Raw genomic sequence first — 9,598 nt, 5'->3', positions numbered from 1 at the left:
TTGAAACCATTAAATAAATTACTCGAGGATTATGAATCAAACATCGAGCCATTTAACAACCGATAGAAAACATCAAAAGCACAGGAAATGGCTAAAATCAACATCAATATCAAAAATGAAGACGAAATCGAAAATTATCACGAACGTGGTTACGACCTCATCCATAAAGAAACCGAAAATAAAAATAAAGATTATCAAAATATTATTATTATGGAAAAAATTAATTACGAGAACGAAGACGAAATATTTAATCAAGAAGAACATAAAATTGAAAATAAAAATATGAATAAAGACAAAATAAAGAATAAAAACGAGAGGAAAATTAAAACCAATCCAAATAAAAATTTAAATAATTCTAAAACCCATGGAGAAGGAAGTTACCAAACTTCTCCAGAAGAAATTAATTCTAGAATTTCGGAGGGAAGTTTCCAAACCTCGACAGAAAATTCTAGCTCCGTCGATTGCGAGGAGGGAAATTACCAAACCTCATTACGCAATTCGACACAATATAATCCCGAAAAAGGGAAAAATTTTTATACCTTAATGGATATTAAGTTTCCAAGAATTGGATTATCATCGGAAAATAATGATAATAATAAAAGATCCTCTCATGTCACAATAAGAGACCTTCTTAAAAAGGCAAAAAATTATAAATTAAATATTAAAGATTTAGGTATTGAAAATAATCGAAATATCAAATGTAAAAACAAACCGTCTTCGAAAATTTCAACTGCTTTATTGCATAAATCTCAAGAAATTATAGATAAATTTATGCGAAAACGTAAATCGAAAAATAAAAAGGAGCAACAAAATAATATCGCAATTTCTGATCTGCATAATTGTTTAATAATATCCGAAGAACCGAAAGAAGATAGATTTACACAAATTATAGATTTGTTGCGATTAGAACACTTGAATAAAAAAGAACAAGAAAACGTGATAAAATTAATAACAAACAGTCAAGATCGATCTCATATATTCCTGGAGAAAAATTAACTGCGACTCATGTAATACAACATCAAATACCAACTACAGATGACCATCCAATTAATACTCGTCAATACAGATTTCCGCAAATACATAAGGAAGAAATAAATAAGCAGGTAGAGGAACTCCTAGAAGGAGATATAGTAAAACATTCGCAGTCACCATACAATACGCCCATATGGATTGTGCCAAAGAAAGAAGATTCAAAGGGAAATAAACGTTGGAGAATGGTCCTCGATTTCCGCGCTTTAAACGATAAAACTATCGGAGATGCTTATCCTTTGCCAAATATTATTGACATATTAGATCAATTAGGAGGAGCGCAATATTTCTCAGTATGTGATACGGATACCTTTCCGTTTACACCTGCAGAATTAAATGAACCAGACTATTCACCGATTACTGAAAAGGCTTTAATTCATAATTACCCTGCACAAAACAGAATTCAAACAAGAAGTCAGACAGTAAAACAAAATATTGAACAAAATAAAATATTTAATAAATTACATAGTAATGAGGAAGAAATTGAGGAAATTGAAGATAGAAACGATCCGCCAAACAAAGATTCTGACAGCGACAAGGAAGATGAGGAAGAAGACGAGGAAAACATTATTAACCAGAATTTAAAAGCAAGAAAAACAAAACCTACGAACATCGCAAATAAATTAATTAAAAGCAACATTATAGATTCCCGCGAACTTTTATTTTTACGAAAAGACAACGTGGCATATTTTGTCGATACACAAGGAAAACCGTTAGATTCTGGCTCACAGAAACTATTCGAACGAAACGAACTCCCGAGCCTAGGATCTCTTGTCTTAGGCGAAGCTAAAGCGATAAAATATAGAAGTTATTACCACATGGCCTTACCCATTAGTGAAGCTCAACGGGAGAGCCCTACGGTAACACTCAGCCACATCATAAAAACTTTGTAATAGAGATGACGGAGCTTGCATCTCTTCTTATTGCGACAATACAATCAGCCCAGATAGCACATAACGCTAAAAGATAACGAAAAGATATTTTTCCTAAGATATTATTTCGAACAAGTGAAAAGATGTCTGTAAAACATTTTTTCGTCTTGCCGAAAAAGACAACATAAAACGGATATGCAACGAAGATGTGTGCGTAGTTATGTATACTAGAGACCGTGATGCCTGAGTTGGAAACACTTCCTATTTTAATTTTTAAAACTTTATTTTGATCTTTATTTCAAATGTTTCATTGTGTATGAAACATTTGTGCCATGCTTACAGGGGACGAGATTCTGGATTTCTTCATTCTCCAAAATATTATAACTAAATTAAAAACACTTATACACATTACCAAAATCCACATATAATTTATTTTGAATACAATTTTTTTTTATCTGATATAGAGTTACGTTGCTGAAATTTTATAATTTACACATTTTTATAATTTGTAGATTACATTAATAAAATTAAAAACTATATTAAAAAGATCATCAAATTAATTAATCATATAACGCAGTAAATGATTGATTGATGTCTCGTATTTTTGGAGGCATTCTAGGCATTTTCGAATCAAATATTTAAGCATTCGCAGGTGAACATGCGATCTTCACCTATAGAAAACTTGATGTTTCAGTTTGAACTATTCGGAATATATCATATCTTATATCAACTGTTATCATAGATAACATTTATTATATAATAGACATTACGAAATGATTTATACACAGCAAAATTCATCGCTGTTTCCCAGATCTATTGCATTAAGAAAAAGAAATTATTTAAAATACAATCGCAATCGATGGTCGAAGATTGTTCAAATCATCCTGAATTTTATACATAATCGAGAATATGATTAAGAAATTGATCAAATAAACTGTTATCTATGATAACAGTTAGATTATCATAGATAACAGTTATCTATGATAACTGTTATCATAGATAACAGTTTATTTGATCAATCTGTTCGAGAGCGAGGCGAAATAGGAAAAGAGTGTGCGAGGATCTTTTGGCTCGCCGAAAATAAATCTCGCGAGTACAGTTCACGTTTTTTAATTACAACAAAATAATTAACACGATCACAAATTCTACAAAAGTTCCAAATAAAAGCTCGGTCGGTTATAGGCGTTTCACAAAAGAATAGCGGTTGTCGTAAGCGGTTTCACAAAAGGAATAGCGGTTGTCGTAAGCGGTTAACAAAGCGTGTCGAAATGCAGTGTAACTAAATATGCGATAACTAAACGCGTATGCGAGTGTTTCAGGCGCTCCTCGCGAGCCCTGAGCCGTGCAGATTGCGATGGAATAATAATGCGAAGCCCATGTGACAAAGAAGAAATTAATTTAAATGTAATTTAATGCAATCTCAAACACAATCTCTTAATAATATTCTCGATTATGTATGAAATTCAGGATGATTTGAACGATCTTCGACCATCGATTAAATTTAATTTGTACAGAACAAACAGAAATATGTTGGATCATTTCATTATTCAACCCGACCTTACGAAAAGCTAAAAGAAGTACTTGAAGATATCGGGTTTCAAGTTCATCATTGCAGTCATCGAAACAAGAGCTCATTTAATACACAACAGTTTGTATGTAAGTATTTGCTCTCAATATGCATGCAAAAATTAAATTCTAAACAAGATTATTATTTGAATCATAAATTTTTTATCATATTACTTTTTTTCTATTCATTTTATAATTTTTTAACTATATTGTTTATTTCTACAGCTATGGTTACTTCACAACACACTTTTGCATTTTTGGATAACATGCCGCATAATCTAAGGGAGGAATTCATGAATGAGTTTGCACGTAGATTCCAGGAAATAAAAGTTAAAGAATACAAAGATAGACAAAGTGATCATAAGCTACATGATGATATTCCTTTTTATCACACTGTACTAGTAGCTTATGCACAAAAGTGTTCATAATTATATCAGCCTATAATTTATAAGGGGAATTGGCAGAATGTTTGTCTTTCCTTTCTCTCTTCCGAGCAAAGTTTGAAACGCTCGAGAAGAATGTTTATCTTCGTTTATTATATAATAGACATTACGAAATTATTTATACACAGCAAAATTCATCGCTGTTTCCCAGATCTATTGCATTAAGAAAAAGAAATTATTTAAAATACAATCGCAATTAATGATTGAAGATCGTTCAAATCATCCTGAATTTCATACATAATCGAGAATATGATTAAGAGATTGATCAAATAAACTGTTATCTATGATAACAGTTATTAACAAATAATGAGTAGCAGTGATATATTGTCTCTGCATAGACTATCGACTATCAAATAAGATGTATCGAATTGGGTCCATCATTGTTTCACGATGGCACTCAATAACGAGGATATTTAGTTAGCAGAGGATATTAACCGTTTCCCTTATAATATCGAGTGAATATGATGCGCAGTGCCTTTACGACTGTTTCAGGTCACGTCTACCTACGGTCTACGCTGGATTTTGCTTGTGCCCTCATAGATATAATATATCTAGAATCTAGACCAAATGATAAGAGTGAAAATTAGGCAGAGATAGCATTATATGACCTACTGACTTCTATTCATATTTTTATATAAGCCTGGCGTATACGTGTGGGATGATAAAAAGGGCATTGCCTGATCTTAGTCTCCTTCCTTTTTAGGCTATCGAAATCTTCATTTTTTATAGTATAATCACTTCTAAAAGTTTAGTTGATACCACATAGTGTATGTATATATGTATATAGTCGACACCGTTGCCACCGTAAACTTTTGACGGTTGTACCATTAAAAAAGAAGGCCTACAAGAGAAAGACATGTGGCGACTCGTGTATGCGACTCGACATATATTCCAAAAACTCATCCTCTCTCAACATCAACTCGTTCGTGACTAACGATCGAAACTCAACAGTAAAACATTCACCGAATGCAGCTTTACCCATCGAGACCACTGCTACAGCTGTGGCGCTTTCATTACCGACATGGTCATCTACATCGACTCGGAATACAATTCAAGTTTCTCATCTAGCTAAATTCTTTTCGCATGTTCTTCCTTAGCGATCGACGAGACCGGTTCGCGCGTGTGTTCTTCCGTCGTTAAGCAACCATGATTTTGTATTACTCGTTTCATTAAATTACGGACTGTGATAATAAAGATATATATAGTTTTTTGTCTTCCCGTGTACTTTCTATCCCATGTAGCAAACCCGCGGCTACAGACAAGGATCACGTAATGCCCTCTTTGTCATCCCACATTTTAAATAGCACGGCGCTTTCCAGTATGGAGTTCAGTGGTATCACTATTCTATCTTTGTCTTTTTATCCCCTCTACTTTTCTGTTTCTAAATTAACGAAGGCTTCTTTACCCCACCATACATCGTTAGAAAAAAACAGATTGCACAACAATTTTCTATTTTTTGATATGTTCTAACTACAAGAAATGTAGAGATCGCGCGACCTACATATTATACGTCCATGTATACGTCCTACGGTGCTATTATGACTGCGACTGTCTTAGATATTATATAATATATACTCGTATACAGGATGTCCGGAGTCAATCGCATCACCCATCGTGTGCAGATAGAACAGGTGAAACGTCCTTTATCATTTTGCAATTTTCGTAACTATTATTGAGAAATTAATTAAAAAAGATCGACTAATTTGCGTGAGTATAAGCGCGTAGCACTTATAGTGTTTTAGACACTAGCGGCTCGGGACCGCGGTTGCGTCTGTGATCGCGATTTGCTACGCTCCAATCATACTTGCAATTGGTGCTTTCTGATTGGCTGAGGCAGAATCGCAATCGCAGATATAAGCGGGGAGCATACACTTTTGCATAAGCGCATAATCATAAGCATAAGAAAATTGATTGGTCCATTTCCTTATGCATAACGCTATTGACCAATAAATTTTCTTATGCTTATGATTATGCGCTTATGCAAAAGTGTGTGCTCCCCGCTATAATTTCAGTCGCGACTGTGAGCCGCTAGTTTGATTCGGGCTTTAGGCCGCGTTTGAAAACGCCACCCGTGTGCACACGAGCATCGTTCTATCTTTGTTCAACTTTCAGACAACGTTCGTGTGCACACCGGTGGTGTTTTCGAACGCAGCCTAAATGTAGTCATATAGTTACTCACGTTCGCTGATTTCAAGAGATGAGGGCACTTTGAAAGGCTCCTACCCAGACAGCACAAAACGTCCTCAGGATCATCCTGAATATGTCCAGGATGGTTCAGGATATTTGTAGGATGTTTTAAGATATTATTATAAATATATTTTATGAAAATTTAATATGCATACATGATTACTTTCGGTTATGTAGGCTATTTAATATAATTTAGAAATTTTAAGTATTGTAATAAGTATTAATGTCCTATAAATGTCCATTGGATAACCCCTGGATGTCTGTAGGATACCTGCCCTGTCTATTATATTGAATGTCCTTTGGATTTCCAGAGGACATATACATGTGCAATTAACTGTTAACATTAATTTCGTTTAATATTAATAATTGAATTTGATGCGCACATTTTCACATATTCAAAATTATTATTTATTTAATAATTTATGAGAAATGTTACTATGCGCAACATTCCAAAAACTTTACAAAAAATAGTATTCAACCGCTAGTTCGTTTGTTTACCGCTATGCGACGCGCGAACTCGTATTTGAGATTTGGTCATGAGAATTATATAAAGCTTGCAAAGAGCAACTAACAGGAAATTAAAAATATAATTATTTTTTATCAGTTCAATTTTTCTGATGCAATCCCAACATAGGGAATTCAGATTCAGATATTGGATTGTTTTGAAAATATTACACATAAACCTAAAATATTTATGTACAGCACGAAAACCTCAAATATTAAAGAACGTGAACTATTTTTAGTATTAGATTTTTAGTATTGGCAGTAAATAACAGAACGCAATCTTAATTTATATTTAAATTTTAGAATTTGTTCTTTTTAACGTGTGAAAAATATCCCTAACATATCCTATAGAAATCCTTAAGATGTTCCACAGATGTTTCACAGGATCTCCCTGGATTCTCCAGAGGCTAGTGTATGGCTATCATTTACTCTTCCTCAGGACATCCAGAGGAGATCCGAGGATTAAAATAGGATATCCTCAGGATATCCTACATGTATGTCCTGGATGCCCTTTGGACGTCCTAAGGACATCCTTGTGCTGTTTGGGTAAGGAACCAACAAATCTGCTACCGGAGGTTCACAACTCGATATTTCCATGGGCGAAAACGACATGCTGATATCTGTGCCAATGTCTGGAACTGGTAAAGGAACATGTACGGTATCTGTAATATAAATAAAAGAAATGTATGTGTTTCAATTATTTACATTCTATCATTTTTTTATCAACAATGTAATTAATACTTTTTGTTTCAGAAAACTCACTGACCAAGGTACTGATTATTTGAATTGATGGTTTCATCATATTAGAGGATTCGGCAGAGACATTGCATATTCGCTTCGCATATTCATGCAGCGGCTCACAATCTCCTGTCGGAACGTCACCGAATTTCGTGGGCACGGCTTGCTTTTTAAGTTGCGGATACTTGTATATGACTTTTAATAAAAAAATACATGATTTGAGTAAGAACTCTTTTGAAACCGATATGAAATTTTTTCATTTTACTCACCCGTGCAATTACTTGATCATTTGTGTCAAGCTTAATCCACTCACGGGAAATATCTTTTTCCTGTTTGTCACATATAACGTCCGTTTGGCGCAACTTGACTATACCTGGGATAGCCTCTTCCCATTTCTTCCATATAACCGGGTCTTTCGGTACGCCAAATAAAGACCGCTTTATTTGTTCCGTTCTGCTGCCGGTTTTACAATACGGTACTGCGCACCACCTCGCCATTTTTCAAAAATAATCTTTTACGAAAATCACACGCGTATTTACAACGGCTCTCGGTTTCCAAGGTCTTTTTTTTTTTTTTTTTAATTTGACATTTCAGGTAGGTTACGTTTATCTGGGAAAAGTTATCACAGCGACGAATAGTGGCTGTGTTAGGAACTAAATATTTCCTCAATAAGCGACCATACCCCCACTACTGAAATTGCGGCCAGTTTCAAGACCTGTATGTAAGACCGTGCTTTAAGGTGATATTAGGTCTGTTCTTTATAGCTGAACTGGCTGCACTAGTTCAGAGCTTATCTTTCTCCTTCTAATGGAGAGAGAAAAAGATAAACTCTGAACTAGTGCAGCCAGTTCAGCTATAAAGAACAGACCCATTTATATCATCGTACGACGAGTTTGTTATTAGATGTTTTGATTGGCTATCGGATAGAAAATTTCTAGGATTCCCAAAGTTTCTTATAGCGTTTTCGAACGAACGGGTTAATCCAAATCCGATCAATTAATCATTTATATTTTACTATGAATTTAAGTCTTTTATTGGCAGAGACGATGCAATGACGTCATTAATCGCTTTCAGAGCGATTAAACCTGCTTCATTCGAAAACGCTATTAGTATAGCTGTCAATCAGTATGTCCGATAAAGCTTCTCGTTTGATAAACGAAATATTACCTTAACATAGAGGAGGGACCAATCAGAATACAAGAAATAGAAGGATTTCTTTGTCCTGATTGGTCCATCAAACGATTCGAGTTATCGCAAATAAAATGCATTCTGTATCCAATATGGCGAATTAACGAGTATCAATTTTAATTCGCGCCATTATGTGTGTGTTGTGTTTTTCTAATAAACGTGCCGGTCCATCGGATTTCAAAAACTCAAATCTAGAGATTTGAATCTTCAGTTTGTTTTATCAAATTATGTTCTCCTCTTAATTTTTCGAAAATACGTATTATGCACTTCGCGTAATTTAGAGTTTGCACGTTAATTTCTATCCATTATTATCTAATGTGAAATTGTCCAAGTTCTTTCAATGTCGAGAGAAGCCTCATCTGATTGAAATCTGCAATTTATTTTACATAGGTATATATGTGCCTTTTATGAATTATCCCAGACAGCACAAGGATGTCCTTAGGACGTCCAAAGGGCATCCAGGACATACATGTAGGATATCCTGAGGATATCCTATTTTAATTATAATAATATCTTAAAACATCCTACAAATATCCTGAACCATCCTGGACATATTCAGGATGATCCTGAGGACGTTTTGTGCTGTCTGGGACATTTCTCTGAAGAGCTCACAAAATTTAAAACGGAATTTTAATACTCTTGCCAAAGTATATTCTACTGATAAAAGGAAAAAAATCACATGAAAAGATCGAATATCGAAAGGTTTCGCTTAATTATTGTTATATTATTATTTCGATCGATAGAATAATTCTTTTGAAAGAGAAAAAGGAAGTTTCGAAAAAAGTAAAAGGTGCCACAAAAAAAAGAAACAGGTTTAAAAGATCATTGCCAGAATATATTTCCTATATTAATTATTTTTTCTAATGGCAACAAATCGTCACGTGTTTGCCATTAACTACAATATCGCTCGGCTCATATATACTATCTCTTTCTCTCTCTCTTTCTCTCTCTCGCATTTATAAATATGAAAACGCACGCTGCAAATTGCAAAGTGAGGAAGATACTCGTCTATACATATATCGTTGATCGCGAAAATGCTTCTTTAGATATTATATTTGCCCGCATTTGTGC

General features: G+C 34.2%; 1 long non-coding RNA gene across 1 annotated transcript; it reads right to left on the bottom strand.

The window, feature by feature from the left end:
* Positions 1 to 7,017: 7,017 nt before the first annotated feature.
* Positions 7,018 to 8,998, bottom strand: LOC115235360. Its single transcript, XR_003884013.1, has 3 exons — positions 7,609 to 8,998; positions 7,368 to 7,534; positions 7,018 to 7,263 (listed from the first exon to the last, which is right to left on the bottom strand). It is a non-coding gene; the product is annotated as an uncharacterized LOC115235360 (long non-coding RNA).
* Between the last annotated feature and the right edge of the window lie 600 nt (positions 8,999 to 9,598).

Source organism: Formica exsecta, unplaced genomic scaffold (genome assembly GCF_003651465.1).
Source record: "Formica exsecta isolate Colony F162 unplaced genomic scaffold, ASM365146v1 scaffold1096, whole genome shotgun sequence".
In the NCBI taxonomy this organism is placed as follows: domain Eukaryota; kingdom Metazoa; phylum Arthropoda; class Insecta; order Hymenoptera; family Formicidae; genus Formica; species Formica exsecta.
This window is presented reverse-complemented; position numbering and strand designations above follow the sequence as displayed.